The sequence below is a fragment of the Psammomys obesus genome, unplaced genomic scaffold (assembly GCF_907164565.1).
Source record: "Psammomys obesus unplaced genomic scaffold, mPsaObe1.curated_primary_1811, whole genome shotgun sequence".
Classification (NCBI taxonomy): Eukaryota; Metazoa; Chordata; class Mammalia; order Rodentia; family Muridae; genus Psammomys; species Psammomys obesus.
In genome coordinates this window covers 15,897,369-15,920,945 of record NW_026596149.1, presented here as the reverse complement: position 1 = coordinate 15,920,945, position 23,577 = coordinate 15,897,369, and the positions used below count along the sequence as shown (strand labels likewise).

General features: G+C 43.0%; 1 protein-coding gene across 4 annotated transcripts in view; it reads right to left on the bottom strand.

Annotated features, from left to right (window-relative positions):
- Window positions 1-23,577, bottom strand: part of Sfmbt2 (Scm like with four mbt domains 2) — a 183,418-nt gene that overhangs the window by 104,705 nt on the left and 55,136 nt on the right. The gene's annotated exons all lie outside the window — the stretch shown is intronic.

Sequence of the window (23,577 nt, the reverse complement as noted above, 5' to 3'; positions counted from 1 at the left end):
AGTGTGTGGATCTGTGTGTCTGTGTGTGTTGACAGAGTGTGTGGATCTGTGTGTCTGTGTGTGTGACGGAGGAGTGTGTGGATCTGTCTGTAAGAGTAAAGGAGTACATCTGCACCTGTGCGCTGTTGAGCCCAGAGGTCAACAACCTTAGGTTTCTCAGGCACTATCACCTCGTTTTCTTTGATACAGCGTCTCTCACCTGGTCTAGAACTCGCCATTTAGGACAGACTACAGAGCTCAAGGATTCTCCTGTCTTCACCTCCTCAGCACTGGGGTTGAAAGTACCTGCCATGGCAAGGCTGCATACCCCCAGGGAAAGGTGATCAGAGAGCCTGCCACTGAGTTCATGCCAAAAGACTCCCCGTCCTCACTCTCCTTACTAGGGACCCCACTTGGATACTGAGTCTATGGGCTACATCTGAGCCAGGGTTTTAGGTCCTCTCCATGCATTGTCCTTGACTGGGGTATCAGTCTCTTCATGGCCCAGAGGGCTCAGATTTTATGGCTCTGTTGGTCTCCTTTTGAAGCTCCTGTCTCCTACCGGTCTTTCTATCTCCCCCTTCTTTCATAAGATCCCTGCACTCTGCTCAAAGTTTGGCTATGAGTCTCAGCCTCTGCTTTGATACCTCCAACAGTAGATTCTTTCAGAGACCATATGTGGTTGGCTCCTGTCCTGTTCCCTGTCTTCTGTTTCCAATATCTATTGCATTTGTCCTTCTAAATGAGGATTGAGCATCTTCCTTGTTGCTTAGCTTCTTTAGGTGTACAGATTTTAGTGTGATTATTCTATATTATATGTCTAATATCCACTTATGAGTGAGGATATACCATGTGTGTCTTTCTGCTTCTGGGATACCTCACTCAAGATGATCCTTTTTAGTTCCCACCATTTGACTGCAAATTTCATGATTTCCTTGTTTTTAATAGCTGAGTAATATTCCATTGTGTAAATGTACCACAATTTCTGTATCCATTCCTCAGGTTGAGGGACATATAGGTTGTTTCCAGATTCTGGCAATTACAAATAAAGCTGCTATGAACATAGTTGAGCAAATGTCCTTGTTGTATAGTTGAGCATATTTTAGATATATGCCCAGGAGTGGCATAGCTGGATCTTGAGATAGCACTATTCCTAATTTTCTGAGAAAGTGCCAGATTGATCTCCAAAGTAGTTATACAAGTTTACATTCCCACCAGCTATGGCGGAGAGTTTTCCTTTCTCCACATCCTCTCCAGCATGTATTGTCACTTGAACATTTGATCTTAGCCAATGTAATGGGTATGTAAAGTGAAATCTCAGGGTTGTTTTGATTTGCATCTCCCTTATGGCTAAGAACGCTGAGCATTTCTTTAAGTGTTTCTCTGCCATTTGATATTCCTCTACTGAGAATTATCTGTTTAGTTCTGTACCCCATTTTTTAATTGGATTACTTGGTTTTTTGAACACCCAGATTTTACTATGCATTCTGAAGACAGAACTCGGGTTTTCATGCTTGGGCCTCAAGAACTTTGTGGGCTGAGCTGTCACCCCTGCCTTAGTACAGATCCTTTAAAAACCTTTTCCCGGATTTTTTTTCCAAAGTATGATTCTGTTACAGAAAGTAAGTACAGCAAAGCTATATTCCACAAATGTGTCATTTGTGGGGTGAACCTCTCATTGTAACCCTGAGGTACAAAGAACAGAAACACAGACTTTTGCAAAAGACATTTAGGGATGGCTCCAAAACCCACATGAGCTTTCTTGGGATTAGAAAGCAATAAAAGAAGTAACAGGCAGGGGGTACCCTGTCACTCTTCAGACTCCAGGAAAGCATCCCTAAGCTGGATTTCAAGCCCCATTCAGTGACTGTAAGTAACAGAGTTCAATAACAAGTTGCCTCCTAAGAACATCCTACAGAGGCCAGCCCCGGGACACAGATGCCCATTCAAGCAGACTGGAAGGCAACATGCACAAAGAGGCCGAGCAAGAGGGCGCAGCATGTCACCAGGATAGACCATGGCTGTGCATCTTCCTCAGCTTCCCATACACACACTGATTTGGAGAACTCCAGCCACACTATGCCTTCCCACTCATTTGGAGAGCAGAGGGAAGGCACGAGGAAAACGAAGGCCCTTTTCGCTTAAATATCTTTTAGGCGTCACAGAAAGGGCTTTTGAACACTAATCTGTCTCTTAGAGGCTAGAAAAATCTGAATATTTCATTGATGTCCATAAATTCAACTCACTCCCACCAAGCCTTCTTAAAAGGTATCGTGTAGATTGTAATTTTTGTTTGTGATGGGTTGTTCTTTAGTCTCTGCTGGCTTTCTTCTTATGGGTTCTTTTCTGTAACAGGTGATACTTTTCAAGCCTCTTCATTAGGGTAGTTTGGGAGGTTTCCCCTGTCCTATTCTCTGGGTCTTCTCTCTCACGTTGGAACTATTCTATTATTTGTTCTATCTTTGTCCTTCTCTCTCATGACAAAAGCTTTCCTGGGTGGGTCTATGCAATTTATGTCTGGAATGTGAGACAACAGAAAACCTAGAGAGATCTGGGATTTACGTGTAAGAGTATTCTTTCTCTGCACCATGTGTGTGCCCACGGATGCCAGAGAAGATTGTTGGATCTCTTGGGACTGGACTTGGGAATGGTTTTGAGCCTCAGTGAGGGTGCTGGTAATCAAACCTGGGTCCTCTAGGAAAGCAGCCAGTGCTCTAACCACTTAGCCACCTCTCCAGCCCTGAGAAAACTGGACTTTACAGTAACAGATTGAACAGCAGCTTTCAAAAGGTCAGAAAGGGATTTTAAATACTGATTTAGTTAAAAGAAACAGGCAGCGGTGCTAGTGATGTGGGTGATAAATGCAAGAACTTATTCCTACTGAGATGAGGACTACAGAGGTCTTTCCCATAAAGTCTTCTGAAGATGAATCTGCATTGATATTTTCATACTGAGTTCAAGAAAAGCTGGTTTTATAAATAGGGCAGACCTTTAAATGACTCAGTAGGATTGAGACATTTACAGTATACAAACAGACCATACAACATACACTGAGTGATCAACTGTATAGACACAAATATTCTTAGCTGGGTCTGGGGCCACAGGGCTGTAATGCCAGTTACTCAAGAGACTGAGGCAGGCAGATCACAAGTTCAAGGCCTGCCTGGTCCACAGAGTGAGATCAAGGCCAGCTGCGGCAACTTCATTAAGATCCTGTATCAAATTAAGAATTAAAAAGAGGGCTGGGGGTATAGCTCAGTGGTAAAACCTTGTCTCAAGTGCACAAAGCCCTAGGCCCAATCTCCAGTAAAACACACATGGAAGGAAGGAAGGAAGAAAGGAAGGAAGGAAGGGAAGGAGGGAGGGAGGGAAGGAGTCCCCTCATGGAAGGACAGGACAGCAGGTGTGCAGGCAGTTGGTCACACACTGGACTGGAAGTAGAGTCAGGCTATGGAACTTCAAAACCACATCACCATTTCCAGTGATAAGACTCCACCTCCTGAAAGGCCCCAGAGCCCCCAAACCACCAGCACTGGTAGGGAGTGGGGAACCAAGTTCAAACCCCCAAGCCAATGGGGCCATTTCACATTCAGACCATGACTTGTTCTAGTCACATAGAGACTGTTGGAGGGAAAGCTCTGAAGAACTTTTTAAGACTCTTTCATCTGTACCAGTACAATTGCATGATCATAAGAACAGCAGGAGTCACTGTGTTCTAGAAAGCAGGACTTCACAAGGATAGCATTTCAGAGCTAACTGTGGCAACCACAGTAATGACATGGGTTCTACAAATAAGTGGCATAAAACAGAAAAAACTGACCAGCAGGATGGCTTAGAAGGTAGATGCACTTGCTGCCAAGCCTGGTGACTTGAGTTCACTGCCAAGGAGGCACGTGGTAGGAGGGAACTAATACCCCAAGTTTCTCTGACCTTCACTGTACCACACACACTAAATCAAGAAATAAAATTCTTTAAAAAAAATGATCATTAAATAAATATTCATTGGTGATGGCTTCCTCCCCTGACCCCAGTTGGTGTTGTACTACAATTGTTACACATTGTCAAGGCTACTCCCAGATTTACCTCACAAGAAGAAAACCCACCAAGTTAAAGATCTTCCTAAAAAGCACACAGACAGAACCAAGGGCATCTCTGTGGAATAAGGGCCCAGGCCTTCTTTGTAAGCTCGGTAGTCTGCGGACCTTTCTTGATTTCCTCCCTTTCCTGAAACTCCTTCCTAAATTCACCACATATGAGGCTGTGAGATTTACCCCTAACCACTGTGTGCACTGCAGAGACCCAGGGGAACAGCCCTGCTCCAATAAGTCTACCATCAAGTGACGATCCATCAAAGGAGATCACCAGTGTCAAATGCTGCCGTTAGAATGAGATGAAGTCTGAAGCTAGACCATTTATTTTTTATTACACTGTCTAGGATTAATTCCCAGGAGCAAAACAGCAAAGGATTTGCCAGATTTGGGCAACCTCCACTCCTGAGTCATTCGTACCATTTAAGCTCTCTTCATTGGTATATAAACTTCCTTCTCACTCCATTCTTGACAGTGTTTTATAGGCTCAGGCTTCAAGACTTCACCAATGTCGAGTATATAAAACCATGTTTTTATTTTCACATTGATTTTACTGATTAGCATTATTATAGCTATCTTATGCTGATTTGGGGTCCCTTCTGGAAGTTCCCTACACATATCTTAGGTATGCTTTTTGTAGATTCTTCTTTTCAAAAGATAACTCATTGCTAAAGTGCTTGCCATTGCAAGCATAAAGACTTAAGTTCAGATCCCTGCACCAACTTAAAAAAACTGCATGATGGTCCTACCCTGTAATCTCAAAGCTGGAAAGGTAAACACAGGGGATCCTTGGAGCTTGTTGGCCAGTCAGCATAGCCAAATCAATGAGTTCCATTTGAGCAGAACTTTTCTCAAAAAATAGAGACATTGAGGAGGACACGCCACATTGACATCAGGACACCATATGCATATGAACACACATAGAATGTTTACACCCACAGAGTACATTGGTTTAAAATAATTCCTCCTATATTTTGTACATTCATCTCTTGATCAATTACAGCACAGCTCTAACTTGGTGTGCTGTGTTGAACACGAGCCTTTTACAGCCAGAAATAGGACTGGTTCATTTGGTCCTAAAACCCTGTCGTTCAAACTTCTAAGCCTAACAACAATGTCTTCTGCAGTTTTGGTTCCTCTCCATTATCCCTCTCTCTGTTTGCAACCCTAATATTTCTCCAAGATCTTCTCAATTTAATAAACCCAATCAAGGCTCACACACCCACTTCCATCTGCATGAAAGTAAGCCCATAGCTTCCTAGCCATCACTTTTCTCAGCATCTCACCCAGCCATTCTTCACTGTTCCTCCCTGGTCCCCTGGGGCACTCACTCTCTCAGTCCCCAACTCTGACCCTCCATGGTTTACGATTACGCTTGATCTCATCCATAGAGGATCAAGGAAGCTATAGACTTCCGCACTCCTTATGTTCACAGCTAAAAACAGTCAATCCCCAGAATAACCAGAACATAGTAGGTATTCGTTACATTTATCACTGTTTACTTCCAGAAAGGGCTGTCAAGTTAGCTGGCCTTACAAAGCCTATCTGTTCAATGCATCTTCTGAGGGGATCTCAACTAACCAAGACTAAAGTCACTGTTAACACAAGCACCATGCAAACCTTTGTCGTTATGTCCCAACTCAACATCATGGGACCAGCCTTAACACTGCACTGCATTTCTTTCTGATGTACATTACATGAGTAAATTATCATTTATGATTTTAATTTCACCCTATATGATACAGAAGTCCAGAGAACAGGCCAAAGGGACCATGGGCATCTTTCCCTAAAGTTCCCACCAAACTGATAACGCTAAACATAATCAAGACCCTCAATAGAAAATGCACAGGTAGGCTGTTTACATCATCCTGGAAGTATAGCCCATTGACCCTACAGCATGTCTGTAAGAAGCGAGAGGTCAAAACAGCCTCTAAACTGATTAGAGGAAATTTAAAACTTTATCACTGCTCACTAGTTGTATTTTTTTCTCCATCCAGTGAAATGTGGAATGCCTCTTAACCTTGCGCATTCTCTCCAGGTCTTTTCTAGCTGTCAATACCTCATTTTTATAGACATTCCTGCTACTGCTTTATGCCATATCTAGCCTTTAAAGAATATCCTGCAGACAGCTGTCTATTTCCCCTTCTCCACAAGGAAAATTTTCCTATAGGTCTTTTATTCAGTCCCAGGACAGAGAAACTGCTGAGCGGGAATTGACATATCACACAAGTCCAGAGCTCTAAGTTTAATGGAAAAGGACACTTGGCTTGTGAAAGATTTTATTCTCCTAGGTCTCTTTCTCTTCGTATCGTACACACTTCTTTCTGCAAAGTTGCTTTCGTCCCTGGAGCAAAAGAGCTCCCATTCAAATATTTTCCAATGTTCCACTAAGATATATATATATTAAAAAGAGAAGGGTTTTCAAAAAGAATTTAACATTTACATACCCTTTGTATATCTCTGATGGACTGCATCTGTCCCTTGTTAACAGTTGTCCAATTACCATCTGTGACAGTCGATTTTATATGCCAACTTACCTATGCCATGAGGTTTGGATGTGTGGTTTAATACGATTCTGGATGTTTCTGTGGGGGTGTGTTTTCAACGCTTAAAGCATACTGCCCTTTGTAATATGAGTGGACTTTATCCATATATGTAGGCACTGAATGCAAATGACTGAGCTTCCAGAGCAAAGGGAGTTTCCCAGAAAGCCTGGAAGCATCCTCTGCAGGATGGGCTCTTCCTGGGGGAAGTCGGAGGGAGGGGGGATCAACACATATCCAGATTTATGACCTGCCAGATCTCCATCATCTTTGTGAGTGTGATGTGTATGTGGGGTGTGGGTGTAGGTATGTGTACATACATCGTATTGTTTTACTTCCCTAAAGAACACTGATTAATACACTGTCTTGTTCTCTCTAATCTAAAAGTTCAGTGGACAAACAGAAAAGAACAAAACTACTCGCCCAAAGAGGAAAGATCAATCATGTGACATTCTGCAAGTGTACCTTCAAAAATAATTAGTGAGGAGCTTTAGATAAACTTATAGAAAGCCACTCCATACAGGAAATGGCAGCTCTCCAATAGCACTATTGAGCTGGATGGAAGCTCCATCCCATACTGGCTCAGTGACATTAGAGAAAAAGCCATGCAGCCTCTAGTGTAGATTCTTACCTATAACACTGGATTCACAATATCAACCTGGCAAAGCTGTGAAAGTGTTAAGTGTGATATCATGTGTGGGTGTGGGATCTACGTTCTCAATGTGAGGGGGTAGAGGGAAGGAGAGGGGGGTAAAGAGAAAAAAGGGAGGGAAGGGGAGAGAGGGGGAGGAAGGGAGAGCGAGGCAAAGGTCACGAGAAGGGGAGGGGCAAGGAAGAGGACACGCGTGGCATGATCACCACTGTCACACCCCCAATAATGAGATGCAAGAGGGAAATAAGCCAATTTTAGAAAATAATCAAAAGGTAGTTAATTGAGAAATCACAGTTTCAAATTTCAAAACTAAAGCCAAACAATTACCCAATTCAGATCAATGCTTCAAGCAAGGAGAGGAATTGGAATTAAACAGTTAATTGATAAAACTAGTGAGCGCATTTGTGAGGACTACCACCACATTCAGCACCTTACGAGACTGTGACCTTAGTCTATAGGTCACGCTGAAGGGCTGAGGACATAGCTCACGTCATAGAATGACAGCCGGATGATGGATTCAATTCCTAGCATCACATAAAATGGACATAGTAATATCATGAATAAGAATTAATAGTTCAAGTTTGTCTTTATATACTAGTGAGCTCAATGCTAACCTGGGTAACGTCAGACCTTCCTTCAAAACAACAAAATAAAACAAACAAAAATATCAAACAGAAAGAAAAGGTCACCTTGACACCTGAATGCTTGCAACACACACACTCACAAACCCTAAACACATACACACCCACACCTGCACACACACCCCTAAGCATTTACCCCTACACACTGTCCTTTGTGGGCTGATCTTCAATGCAGAAGGCTCTCACAATTGCCCCAAAGCCACGTCCACCTCAAATGAGGTAGGCAGATGTGGCAGAGTTACTGAGATGCCCTGTGTCAAAAAATCCAACAGCCAGAGCCTATTGCTCACAGAGAACCGACTTCTCCCTTAAGCACTGATGAGTTTTAATTTTTTTTTTCTTTTCAGAGAATAATTTGAATTCTACACAACCTGAAAAGAAACTGTATCTCATAGAAACTGTAATGGTCTTTATCTTCCTGGTGTATTCCTGGAAACAAGGAGCCAACATGATCTGCTTGTCTAGCCTCTGCCTAGAGTGATGCTCCCCAGCCTAACCATGATGCCCTGCTCTTGTGCCCTGAGCACCCTGAGAGACACATGGGAACCAAGACACACCCTTTGCACCTGATTCTATCCAGCTTCGGGCAACCCAAGTCATGAGCTGATACATTAAACTTATAGGACTCCCCCTAACCAAACACCTAACAGCTAGGTCAGTTCTTTAACCGGTTTCTAAAGCCTGCTAGACCAGCTTATTATATCCTAGTCTAAAGTAAATGTTGTTAACTTGCCATCCACGACAGGCTTCATGGAGCTCATGAGCACATAAAATCAACTGCAAGGCTGTGTGGGTGCGTTCCCGTGTGGTGTGTCTGTGTGCACGTGTGTACGTACGTGTGTGTGTGTGTGTGTGTGTGTGTGTGTGTGTGTGTGTGTGTGTTTGTGTATGCAGAGACAAACATCTCCACTTAGGTGGCATCAGGCTTTAGCCTTTCCTTCTCCCTGCATAAGATTCCTGAGAAAGTTCTAGTTCCTCGGGGCCCCTTGTTGAGGGACTCAGGCAGCTTCTTTTCTGACAGGACAGTCACTTTACGAGATTGAAGCACGCCTCTGGGCGGTTAGCTGAGGGGGCAATATTCACCCTGGATTTAGGTGACATCATCCCACAGCTGAGGGGGTGGGACTCGGAGGTAATAACGGAAAAAAAGAGAGAAAGCAAGCTGCACACAAGCATTCCTGATCCACCAGATGTTAGCAAACAAGGCCACACTGCTGTGGCCACAGCCGGACACTACTCCCACTTCCATGCCTTCTCCTCTGTGCTGGACTGTACCTCCTCAAACCATGAGCCAAAATAAACCTTTCCTCTCAAGTCACCTTGTCAGACACTTGGTCATAGAAATGAAAACGTAATGCAATCAGTAATAGTGAGAAGGAGTATATTTGGGTATATAACAGGCTTCTTGATACTTTTTATTTTATATTTTATCTAATTTTATTTTCTGTTTTGTTTTATTTTATCTTTTGAGACAGAGTGTCATGTAGCCCAGGCTGGCTTTGGGTTCTCTATGTAGCCAAGCATTGCCTTTGACTTCTGATTCTTCTGCTATCAGCCCTGCGTGTGTTCTCATGCAGTGCGCAAGGCAGAACCCACGGCTTCACGCATGCTAGGTAAACAAGCACTCAACTAACTGCTACATCCCCTAAGCCTGGATTCTGTCTCTACATTTTTTTCTCAATAAGTAAGCAGGAAATTTCGAATGAGTAAATCCCTAAGGTTTTGCCCTCTGTAACCCTTAAAACAAAGCAAAAATACTGCACTAGCATTATCAGGAAATACCACTGCGCAAGGCTCACAAAGGGCTAGAAGATGTGAAAGAATACTCCATTCGGGTGCTGCCACTGAGTCATTCTGAGTGTTGACTATAAGTTCTGCCTGCTTAATCACAGAGGCAGAATTCCTGTGCATTACTGCAGGTGACCTGCCTAGAAAAATCTGGCTGTAATCAGAGCCTGAACAAATTCTCTGAGCTTTCTTCTATCAATTACAGGAGATCAAATTATGTGTGCAAAAAAAAGAGGCTTTATCACTAACAATTGGTTTTCAGCAATGAAATGTAACAGATATTAACTGATGCTTTTCTTCTCGTTAACACTAGGACTAGACTAGATGAGATTCACAGTTAACAAACAGAAACTATCCTGTCAGCCTTAGAAGCGGCAATTCATCAGCTTCCACGGAACAAACAATGAACGCCAATGAGGGAACAGAAACACACTTCCTAATCACTTTGCAACTATTATTTCTTCAGCCAGCCAAGGGGAGATGGGGCAATTTGAGCTTTAAAATGCCAAAACAAAAATAAAAGAACGCCTATATAAAATATTATATTATATATATAATATTACTATATAAATATTACTCATATATATATATATAAAGAGTCCCTATATGGACATCTTCTTTAAGCACAGCCTAGCACCCACTTGTCCAAGAATCCTAAATTCTTAGCGACAAAGTCCAGAGACGGCTACAGCAGGAGGCACCGTCACAAGCTAACGCGACTGCTCTTTGAGGCCAGATGATTCTTTGTTGTTGGCATTTCTGTGTGCTGCACACGCTTAGCAGTGTCATGAAACTCTCCCATTGATGCCAGGAATGCCTCCCCTTGTTGTGACAACATAACTCATGCCCAGATAATTTCAGAAGTTACTAGGTGGCAAATCTTCCCCCACTGGAAACCAGTGGTTCAGACAGAGCAGTTGGGAACTAGTTTCAAACATACGTATTAACATAATGACCTGACTGCTCTCCAGCCAAACAGTACAACTTCATTAAAGCCTCAGAAATGCCTCTCCAGGGCCAGGGAGAAAGCTCAGTCAGTAAAGGCTGGCCACACAAGCAAGAAGATCTGCTTTCAAGTAACAGCACTCCCAGAACAAGACTGGCAGAGACACCTGTCTGTAACAGCAGAGAGGAGGAGGGTGAAAAGGAGGGCCCCTGGGGGCTTGCAGGCCAGGTTAGCTAAACCTGTGAGCTTCAGGTTCAAGGAGAGCTCCTGTCTCAAAATACAAGATGGCGTGAGGAGGAAGTGAAGCATGTTCCTGACTGTGCCCATTGTTAAGCACTTCAAGGCCATGTACATGCACGCACTGCCAACTCCAGAGAACATCATCACTGTCCTAGGCTACCCCCAAGCAATGAAAGAGAAGGGAGGCTACTGACTAACATCCTATGTGGTGCTCAAGGGGTTTTAATAAAGTAGGTGGCCCACTTCAATCTTCACCACTAAAGAAGAGTGGTGAGCGGATTGATTAACGGGCAGGACGACCCAGGAGTCACCACCATTTGACTCTGATAACGTCTTCTGGGCTTCTCTCTTCCCTGTGTGGATCTCCCCTAGCGCCTTTCATTCTCCTCCATTTTTCTTTACTAGTGTCACTGTGTATGGGCGTAGCGTGTAGTGGTGAGTGGGCGTCACTGCATACGTGGCACATCACAGGCCGCCTCTGTAGAGTGGCTCTACATGTGGGCGCCAGGGCTGTAATTCAGGTTATGCAGGCTTTGTGTGGCAAGCGCTTTGCCCACTGAGCCATCTTACCATCCTTTTACTAAGCAACCTTAATAGCTGGTATTAAGTGGCTATACAGTTCCTAAAAACATGCAAGCTCTGTAAGGGGGAAACGGGCAGGTAAGTGAAAGAGTGAGATGCTCAGCCTGAGCTGCAATTTTGTCATGGCAATAATATTTAGTTACAAGTTAGAAAACAGTCTCATCGCGCAGCCTGTACAACTGCATCAGATGATTTTTTTCCTCCTAGTCTAGCAAATGCCCAAACGACCATGAACAACACAATGGCCATTTTTGAGCTTGACAAAACTAGCCACGAGTTGAGCAGTAGCGGTCTACATCGTCATAATTCACCTTCTCCCGTGACAGTCCGCTAGCTCAACGCTGCTTTGAAAGCAAGCAGACTCTTCCGTTGATGGTAGAAACTCGTTACTTCCCTCTCTGCAATCTGCCTGGCTAAGAATGTGAAGAGATCTTGAATCGAGAATATGGCTAATAAATCTATCACATCACCCATTGTCATCCAAGAACAACTAACCCGCTTGGGTTTATCTTGATTGACTCAAAGCTCCTCCAGCCGTCACTCAGCTACACAGAGCAATAAATGATCTCCCTGCAAGCAGCTATGATTAATCACCACCCTTCAGTTAAAGTCAATATCCCACTCACATCATGTTGACAAAGAGAAGAATTTGGTAATAAGAAATGGCTTTGCTTTATCTGGGCTGAAGACATATAAATTACAATCAGATTATGCAGATAAAATACATGAGCTAAATCTATCTGCTGTAACTACACTTGTCACAGCGCTTTTTAATGCCTCTTTTAAAAAGTGGATTTATTTCAGCGCTATGGCAAGAGGACAGTTCAAGAAAAAAGGCTGGCACAGCTAGTGCCTGCAAAGATCATTTGTAACTCATTATTTCCTTCCACTGAGGAAATCAATAGTTAAAAAAAAAAATCTTTTCATTTCCCTGGCCCAGAATGATTGTTTAAAAATGACTTATAAAAATCGGACCAACGTCAAGCCGTAAGCAAACCCGCATTGCATGCAGTAACGATGTAAGTTTGGTTCTGGAAGGCTGAGGTGAGGCTAGTGCAACAGCCCAGCCACTCCTGGAGAACTGTGGACCCAGTGAAACTCACAGATCACCTTCTACCTCTCACCTAACACAACCAAGGACAGCAGAGTAGCTGAGGTGTCCGGGTCCAGTGTGACAGAGGTTAGGAAAGAAACGTTGAGTGGGAAAACCTAAAAGTTTTTACTTAGATCCCACATTTCAGGCAACGGGCCAGAATAACCTCCAGTTTAATCATCTCTGGGGCTTCAGTCATACATCCTTCTATAAATACCCACCAACGATTATCACATTAACCAAGTGGAACTGCTCTGGGCCACCCAGCCTCGGCTTCATTATTGTTTCTTCGGCAGCTGCTGGCACTTTTCAGAAAGTGTGTCTGTATTAAAATGCTATTACTGACTCCTCCTGGATAAGAAGTTTATAAAACCCGAAGATAGAGTGAATCATAAAGCCCCCAAACCGAGATGTTAATCGCTTATCAAGTGGTTCTACTGTATAACAAGACAGAAGAGAAAAATCGGCAGAGAGTTGGCAAAACTTAAGGGTACTCCCATTATTTGGCTACCTCAAACAGTTGAAACAAGTCAACACAAAATTCTCCACCTTCCTCTGAGGATAAAACTACACAATATGCTGAGTTCTTTTCCCAACTGGACTATGAAGCCAGTTGGCTGGAAAGAATTGCCCTCAAAGCAGTTATTCCCCATATTCACGAGCCAAACCCAGAGCAACCCATATGTCTGCCGATCATGAAGAGAATGAATTGTAAAGCACAGTGAACTCACACTGTAAACTGTGTTTGGCAACACAGATGAAGCAAGCATCCATTGTTGACTACATAAAGTAAGCAATGAGGAGAAATTCATTGCAGACAGCTGAGTTCTTCATTTGACGGTGCCACACAATTCCCAGAACCTTGAGCAAGGCAAGACCCTTCTCTTCTCACTTACATTTCTAATGTAAAATATTTTCATAAGAAAGGATATCCTTCTAGAATTGGATAATGTCCCTCGAGTTCACATCTCCTCAAGCAGTTTTTTTTCTAAGCGAGTTTGAAGAAAGATAAGGAAAAGAATTTTTCACTTTTACCACATTTATTTATCAAATATGTTCAATTTATTACTTCCGCCATTTTTAAAAACAATGTGAAGTAGGGCTGGAGGCACTCAGTCAGCAGAGCGCTTGCTGTGCATGCTTGGGCCCCTGAGTCCTGGTTCCCAGCAGCTATGTAAGAAGCTGGCCGTGGTACCATATGTAGCTCACCTGGTTCCGACAGGGGAGGCAACAGGCTGCGCAGTACAGCTGCTGGTCAGCCAGCCTAGCCAAAGCCTAAGACAGTGAGAGACACTGTCTTACTGCAAAGCAGCCAATGTCAAAGCCTGGCCTCCACACGTGTGCGTACCTGCACACATGCACACACACGACAGTAATAGAAAACTGAGCCAAACAATATGGTAATTAATCCAGTTTGAAACATGCAAGTCAGAACATTTAATAAAAACCTAAAGTAGAATCACTGGTTCGTAAGTTTTAGAATTGCTTACAAAGCACTATTTCTTTTCAAGAGGAAAAGAGCGATGAGTCTTAACTGGGAGGCCCAGCACTGATCAGCATGTAATGACGAACAGCTTCAACTGGTTTTTATTTTCTCGGGAGCAAAATGATGCGTCTGCCCATTATCGCTTACAGAAAAGATATTTCCAGCAACGAGTCAATGACTTCATTATTGGTTATGGCAAAGCCACAATGATGACCCTCAAGGCAACTATGTAAACAACATCCAAGATCCTTTCAGGAACAAGTATGATGTGTTTCACTCTAAGAGAGTGAAAGATTTCTAGGACTTGGAACTCACTCTTTTGGACTCTGTAGTACAAGCTCACTCTGTGAGATTATTACACAACCTTTCCTGGCACAGCTATTCAAAGAGGCAAGGACATTATAACTTCAAAGGACACAGAATACCCAATTCCATTTGCCAGCATGCACGTATGTACACACACACACACACACACACACACACACACACACACACAAACACAATGAGCTAGTAAGCTCCACTAGGATAGCTATTCATGTGTCGATTGGCAATGGTGTCCAGATCCTTCTTCAAACATTATTCTGAGTATGTATGGAGATTAAGATTAAGATATGAATCAGTTGAGCTAATAGAGCAGATTGTGTTTGCCAGTGGCGGTGAGCTCATACAGCCAGTTGTGGACATGCATGAGTACAATCAAAGATAAATACTCCCTCTTGATGACTGCCTTCCATCTAGAACCATAGCTCTGTTCCTGCCTTCCAGCGAAACTCAAGTATTGGTCTTTGTGGCTTGACAGCCTGCTGGCTTTCACCCTGGAACTGTGCTACTGGTTCCTGTGATTCTCAGCGATGTTGGACTATCTGGAAGTTCCACCATCCGCTCTCCTGAATCTCTAACCTGCCACCTTAGGACTATAGATTTTGGCTAGAATCTTGAATGTACCGCACAGATTCAGGTTTTGGATGCTCGTGTCCGGCTATTGGGGTACATTAGGAGGCTGTGGCTATTTTAGCAGGTGGGGCCTCACTGGCAGCAGTGTGTCCCTAGGGACAGGTTGTTAGTCATCTTTCTCCTGGCTTTAGCATCTTCTCTGTTTCCTGGTCCACAAGAATTTGAAAGACTCTGCCACGTAGTCCCAGCATCATGAATCTAGTCTCTTCCAAAGGGCACCAGGCCTAGAAATTATGAATCAAAACTTCTCAAACTGGGAGCCAAAACAAACCTTTAAGTTGATTTTGACATGTTTTCAGTCCCAAGAACTGAAGGCAGCTGATGTGGCCTCTATAATCACAAGAGTGTTCTTTAAAAGAAGTCTCTTTGTGTGTCTTCATTCTAACTGATTTGGTTCCCCAGGGGACACTGTCTAAAATTTATGTCAAATAATTTCAAGTGAGTTTAAATATAAGCTACACACTTACTGTCTGTGTGATCTTCATGGAGCACTCAGCTTTCCCATCCCATCTGTAAACAGGGACAGTAACAGTCCCCTCCCCTGGAAAGCTCAACAGGAACAATAGAGACCACAGCGAGAAAAACAGTTTAGTCTTAAAGCACTTGCCCTGAAAGCATGAGGTTCTGAGTCTGATCTCCAGAACTCACGTGAGAAAGCCAGGCAATGTAGCATGCACTTCTAATCCTAAAATCTAGGAAAGGGAGACAGGTACTCCCTGGGGATATGTCTGACAGACAGCCTGGCTGAACCGGTGAGCTCCAGGCTGTGTCTCAAAACAGTAAGGAAATATTTTCTGAGGAGTAATACTCAAAGGTGACTCTGGCCTCCATAAGCACACCTGCACCCAAAGGACCACGCACGCACACATACACCCACACCAATACCCTACACACACACACACACACACACACACACACACACACACGTTCAGAGCAGTGCCAACCCTAACAGTAGGCTGTATATTAACAGCTGCTGCTAACTAAACATTTGGGTATAGAAATACACATATCTGGAAAATGAACACAAGGAAAAAGCTGGAGATATTTCCCAGTTCGGGAGGAAACAGGAAGCTAAGTTTGGCCTACTTGATCATAGCAGAAAGAGACACACAGAGGAACACACTGAAAACAGATGGTAAAATGCTTCACAGGGGACAAATGCTTGACCTCCCTCAGCAAGACTGGTGTTTACACAACGTTCTAATTAGTGAATGGGACTGCTGGATTTTTATCAGATTGGCAAGGAAAACAGTAATGCTTATGGCTGGGAAAGGGCAGTGAAAAGGGTTCAGAAAAATAACTTAAATGTGAACCAGAAGAAAGGCAAGCACAGCCAAACAATCCTAGAGAAAGCCAGGTGGGGATGAGAAGATGACACAGCTTAAAGCCCACAGCCAGGAAGCCTAGGGAAGAACTCAGCAGTGGGCCAGAGGCAGCCTAAGATGAACCCAGAGGTAAGTCGGAGACCGGGACTGGCATCCACAAACCGTAGGAGTCAAACAGGCTGTGATGACACACAGCCAAAGTCATCACTAAGGCTTAACTCATGATCAGCTCTGTGCTACTGCAATAAAAAAAAAAAAAAAAAAAAAAAAAAAAAAAAAAAAAACACCGAGCCCATTCGCACTGAGCAAGGCCCTCAAGGCTTTGTGATATTTCATTTTTTTCCATGCAAAACATAAATGGAGATAATGTGTTGAAAAATAAATGACCCATGAAGACAGCTAGCACAGTGCCTGAAATCATGCAATGGATGAGGTTACCTTTGCTTGCCTGCTGAGGATGTTTGTCAAGGTCTAGCTCGTATGCCTCACCTGAAGGATATCTCCACAATCAACTGTTATTGTTTGAGGTGCCCATGAATAGTTTTTTTTTTTGTTTTTCTGTTTTGTTTTGTTTTGTGACAGGATCTGTCTATTATATACCTTTGGCTGTCCTGGAACTCCTTAAGTAGACCAGGCTGGCCTCAAACTCACATGAAATTCTTGATGTCATAGGGCCACGTTCTAATTATACAGGATGTCAAGAAGCCTGACAACCCCAGAGTTATAGCACCCATAAACACACGCATGCCAACAAGTTCCCTGAACATGGTGCACCAATTTCATTCTCTAATGATAAATCTGACATCTATCATATGCCACGGAGCGCATCCCTGTTTGGAAGGTGAAGGACTCCTTCTAAAACCCTATCTGGTCATCTCCAATAGGTCCAGTTCTTACAAGCCTGGGCAGGACTAGGCTCTGTCCTCTCCCCCAGGAAACTTCAGCTCACTGCCTGCTCAAAGGGTAGCTCACACTAATGCTGTAGCAACAGTCCCTTGGGGAGCTGTGGGAAGCCACAACGGCCTAGGCCTCAGCCTGAGAAAACAGAGTCAACCCAATAATAATGCCCCTAGGACACTAAAGTGTTTATTTTAAATGAAAGCATCTCTCAATTCCAAGTTATATCAACTGTTCACCAAATTGAAAATGAGAACCAAACACAGATCCTTAATCCTATAGACAGTTGATGTGTTGGTGCCAAGATTGAAAGGGAGACCAAGAGCTAAATGCTTGGTTTTGGGATGTTTGCAATTGCTTTTGCTACACGTGGTATGACCACGCAGCTCGCATATTTAGTAATCCTCCAGTACTGATGCAGAGTACTCTGCCTGCTTTCCCAAAATACATTTCCACTTCCCAATAGTCCTGATTATAAGGAGTTTGGAATTGTGTTCATCTACTATAGCATAAAAACTAGTCAAAAACTCTATAGGTGTGTGTGGGGTATGTGTCATGTGTTTGCAGGCACACATGCATGTGTGGCTCCGTGCTTGTGGCAGCCAGAGGTCAACATCAGGCGCCTCCCTCAACCTTATCTTTTAAGGTAGAGTCTTACTGTACCCGGAGCTCACTGGTTCTGGCTGGCCAGTAAGCTCCAGGGAACCCCCCTCCACCTTGCCAAGCTGAGACTATAAGACTACAACCACACACTCTGCGCTGTTTACATGATGGCAGAGCAGAGGCAGCAGGTGGCAGGCACGGCAGCTGGAGCAGCAGCTGAGGGCTCACACCTTGAACTGCAAGCAGGCAGACTCTCAAATACCAACCCCAACTCCTCCAACAAGGCCACGCCGCCTATTCCTACCCAAATAGTACCAGCAACTGGGGACTGAGTATTCAAATGCCTGAGAATATGGGAGGCATCTCATCCAAACGACCAGAGGGCTCCTGCAAGGAATTTGTTTTAATGTCCCTTCCTAGAAAATTTGTCTGAAAGGGAGGGTGACCTGCTCACCTGGACCTTTATTTCTCAAAACCATGGATCACAGTCCAAAGCGAGCTATGGAATTCATTCATTTTATCCTGGCTAAACTGAAAAGCAACAGAACAGAAAAGAAATTACCACCACGTGCAGTACATAAGGTGGGTTGTTGTCAGATAACTGAACCTCAGTGGACTTTGACGGAGGATGTCTCAGAGTAAAGCCGCTCACACAGTACATGAGTAGGCTGTTTAACTAAATAAGAAATTATTGGTATAGCTATGAGATCCATCATTAAAAACAAAAATCAAAATGTATACCTCAGCAACATCATAACTGTATGGCCTTCTTGACCCTCTCTCAGCAGAAACAGCGTAAAAGTTCAGAACCACATCTCCATGGGAACTTGTATTACTTAATGTATAAAATGACATTAACTATTGGCCTTCAATTTCTGTTCAGTTAGCAAGGACATGCATGTAAACCCCTGGTAAGAACAAGGGTGAGGGCTGAAGTAGTTCTGTGGATATAAAAAGATACCTGATTTTTTAAAAAATAAATTCCTGAAAAAATGACAAGGAGATCCAAGAACACCACAAGGGATGATTATCATTCTAGTCACAGGTGGAAGACGTAATTCAAGATTGGACTATGAAGCAGGCATGAGTCACCTGAAGAACAAAGCTTCCCCAAGAATTACAAAGAGCATTGAGATGATATCAATTATTTCAACACAAGTGTCTGTTGACTGTGTTGTGTACAGGTCTGGCTATTAAATGCTGTCTGGTGTCAGGAAAGACACTCACAACTAGCAGGTTTGTGAGCACAGGGGACTAGTGTCAGGATATTCATGCCTGTCTTCACTAAATTCTCTGCCTAGAGACAGAGGTTTCTCTGGGGTTTCCCTTAAGAAACCATTTTAAACCATGTGATGGCTAATCTTCATTGTCAGCCACATAAACCTTTCAAAAAGCAAACATTCTGTGGGAAGACAGCTTTGTGTCTTATCTTAACTGGTGGAGTTGAGGCTATCTTCTTGTGGTAACTTAATATTTTGCTTGTCTTATCATTATTGTTCTATATTTTTATAGTACATAAAGCATAGGGATTAAGCTGGCAGAAAGAGGAAGGGAAGGGGGAAAAGACACAGAGAAGAGCTGGGGAGCTGATTCAGTAGATAAAGGGCAGGCCACAAATGTATGAGGACCAGAATTCAGGTACCTGGTACCTGTGTCAGAACTGGGTAGGTGCAGTGGCTCGTCTGTAATGCCAGAACTCAAGACAGACCAGGGATCTCAGAAACGAGCTAAAAAGCTACAGTATTAGCCAGAATAGGCAAGTCAGAATTCAGTAAGAGACCCTGCCTCAATATACAATAAGGAGAGTGATGGAGGAAGACAACTGATGGTAGCCTCTGGCCTCCACCTCCACCCCCACACATATGCATGGGTACTGGACACACATGTAGACACACATATACTAACAGGCAGTCTACACACACACGTGCAGAGAGAGAAAGTGAGAGAGAGACACGGGGTGGGGAAATCAAAGCTTGACAAGCCCGACATGGCAAGATGAATTGCTCTCATTACTTTAATATGCTGTCATACACACAAGGCAATTTAAAACCGAGAAATTTGTTTTCCTTTCCTATCAAACTAGATGCCTGAGTGTGCAGCTGCTGACTCTTAAAAATTAATTAATGACTGGTTTTTTTATCTAGCGCTTCCTCCAAGGACTTCAAATTCTTTTATGAGCTATTCTCCAATGCCTGGGCCCATGGAATGAAGGAAACAAGCTGATGAGCCAGGGGTTGTAGACCCCTGTTCTCCGACATACATCCCGAGAAAAGCAGAGTGGAAATACAACTTCAAGTCACTGGAGGAGCTTATCTTTGGAAACGCTTTGTCTGTACAATTGTTGTTGTTGATGGTTTTTTCAAGAGAATTTCTTAAGTATTTTTTTATCAAGGGAACTAATAGTACAGAAGATCAGCAGTCAAAAAGAAGTCACACTTGTTGACCACTGGTACCATTCCAACACATTTCAGTAATATGACCCCCTCTGCTCAAAGACAGTGATGCACAGAAGATCTGTCCTGTTTTGCTAAAGCAGAGACACAATTGTGGGGTTCCCTTAAGTCACAAAGCGTGTTTCCTCTACCAGGCAAACTCCAAAAAGGAGTCTTTACTGAGATAGTTACATTACTGAGATATTTACATTCTGTCTATGTGTGCTGTATTTTCTCTTCTGTGACAAAATAAGGGACAAAGCAAGTTAAGGAAGGAAGGGTTGGGAATCACAGTTTGAAGCCACGGTGTGTCCTGGCCAAGAAGGCTTGCAGCCAGGAGTGTGATGTTTGCTGATCATATTGATTCCACAGTCAAGAAGCACAGTCAAATGCCGGTGTTCATTTCTCCTTTTTCCCATTTTTCAGTCTCCTGCCCCTTCCCAAGGCTAGGATGGGTCTTTCTCCATCACTTAAACCTTACAGGCAGTGCCAGAGCTATGACTCCTAGGGGACTCTAAATACTCTCAAGGTGATAATGATGGTAACCGTTGAAAATGCAAATGATGGAACCATCCTAAGTCCACTTGAAGGCAAATTAGACCTGCCAAGCACCTAGTTCTTCTCCTAGTTGGATCAGTAAAGAGAATTAAATACACTGTCCTATGCAACATTCCAATGCCAAAGTTCACAAGACCTGCTCTCTCAGGACTTATGATGTGATCTTTTTAATTAACAATATGACAGGTTTTATTACAGGATTACTTTTAATATAAAATAAATTAGCAGGAGGAAGGGAGCTTCTTCTTTGAAATGAAAAACGGCTACTTCTGCCTTTGAATGGAGAACATAACCTATCAATTCAGTACAGCACTTATCAGCATCAGAAGAGTGACTTGGAATAAAACCATCTGGAATATGACGGGGAACACAGTGAAAACACCTGGAAAACTGCTAAGAAAAGAGGCCTGTGGGACATGGCCCTCTTCCTCTTAAGCCTATAACATACATTTACATGTTTCTTAAAAGATTCCTAAGATCCTATCTCCAATGTTTTGTGGCTCTGTCTAGTCTACTTCCAGACACAGCTGTGAACTGAGGTCGGGCTTCATTGCTTCTCTGGGGCCCTTTCAACCACTGAGACACTCAGGCCACTGAAATGGAATCACTGACACGTGCAAACACATCTTTCCTAGAAGGGAAGGAAACTGAGTTCAACCTCATCACTGTTTTAGTTCCTCAGTTTTATGCAGGTTCGACCCAAACTCCAATGGGTTTTTTCAGGGAATTTGACAACTTTAGCCTCTCAACGGATGTAGAATGAGACAACGCGAGGGAGTGTTCACTAAACCAGGAATGTTTAGGTGAGAGAGCTAAGTTCCAAACAGTGAATGTTCCTTCCATAGGCATGAATTCCACCAACATCCCTTCACATTTTGCAGTCAGAGAGGCTACTCTGAGAATTGCTGCCCAGTACCCTCATGGAGACTCACAACAGCTCTGACACTTACTTGCAATTAAACAAAAAGGAAAACCTCCCATAGTTTTAGAACTGTTTCTAGAAGCTCTAGAAGCCACCTACCCTTGAATGTGTTAGCCAGATGACCAGCATGCCTGTACATGATCCTAGGGGATATTGTGCTAGTCCACAATTACCAGGAGCAAGAAGTTCTCTATGAGGGTTACTTCACACACTTCGTGCTCCGTCTCTCTCCTCTGTTCCCATACCGTCATCTTCTGATACAATTACTCAGCCTACCAAATCTTTATCAAAGCATTTTATGGTGCAGAAATAAAAATGCCACCACGAGTACTTTCCAATAAATCTTGTACAAACCTTTCCATGCCTTCATTATTCCACAACACACACAATTAATTAACTATCAATACTATCTAAGCACTTGTCTTCCCATGCATAAATTCTAATGGGAAATAATGTTCACTGACCACTTGAACAAGAAACTGAGGTGAACGCTGATTAGAACAATAATATTAAAAGCAATCTTTAAACGTAAGTATCCAATTGTGTCTCTGAATCTAATACTTTACCTTATACATACCAAATGTCTGAGTAGAAGTCATTTTAGTTTATGAAACCCTGGTATTTTCCCAGAGGGGGATAAAAGGACATTCCCATGCTCAGGGATTTAGGGTGGCAACATACACCATCCACCACCCACCTCTACTCCATCCTTTTCGGTAGCATCACACACACACACACACACACACACGTATAGATGTGCAGACATGTTAATTTGTACATATCCAAACTGTCAACAGGGAAAAGGAGGCAGCTAGCAAGAAAAGTATTTGGGATAGAATTGCTGAAATCCTCTAGGACGGGGAGGGGTCTTGAGGTTTAAAAACTAGGTCCCGCTTAGTGTCTGCCTCAGTTTACCAACTGCAGAGGCAGTGAGACTGGCTACCTCATGTTCCTTCAACCATGCCTTCCCTGTTGTGACAGACTGTACCCTTCTGATACATCTCCCCTCCAATCTAGAAGACAAAATGAGCCCTTGTCATAACTATGAGAAAAATCAGTAGCATGCCAGGTAATCAACTCACTCAGTATAAGGATTTAACTTCCTCAGTATCCTCACGCACCCCAAGACCAGATCTAGAATGTTCTTTCATGATGTCAAAAATTAACATACAGTAATGGAAAAAAACGGGGAAATACCCCGTTCCTCAAGGCCACTGCTGCCACCATTTATAAAACTAAATCTAGTGAGTTTATTTACTAATTCACTGTTTTGCTGTTTTGTTTAAAATACAAGTCTGTAGCCCAGCTTGACCATTTACACACAAGCTCCATGCCTCAGCTTCCCCAGCGATGGGATTACAATGTATGCCACTGCCCCTGGGATAAACCTACTCCATTTTAAAGTTAGTATTTATTTGAGGTCCACTAAGAAAAAAATGCAAAATTTTCAGTATTTTTAACTCTAGAAGAAAGAGCACCCCTTCTTCTGGTTTTAATTTTGGTACATTTGGTTAGTAGAGGTGTTGATTTATTTTTAGTTTTTAACTCATTCCACAGATTTTGAAAGAGGTTTTTCACTTCTACTAGAGGAGTGTTTTTAAATCAATGTTTGGCTCCACTTCTTAAAAACCATCTTGAAAATAAATAAAAAGCCTCCCTTTAAATTGCCATGACTTCTCAATGATTCTACGCACACATGTGCAGAATTATCTATTAGAGACACATGGTAAAATATTTACAGATGAACTGATATGATGTCTAGGATTTGCTTTTAAGCAGCAAGAGCCAGGAAAAGTGGGTGGCGTATTGATTAAATAAAAGATTGGCTTTGAACTGATTGTGGTTAAT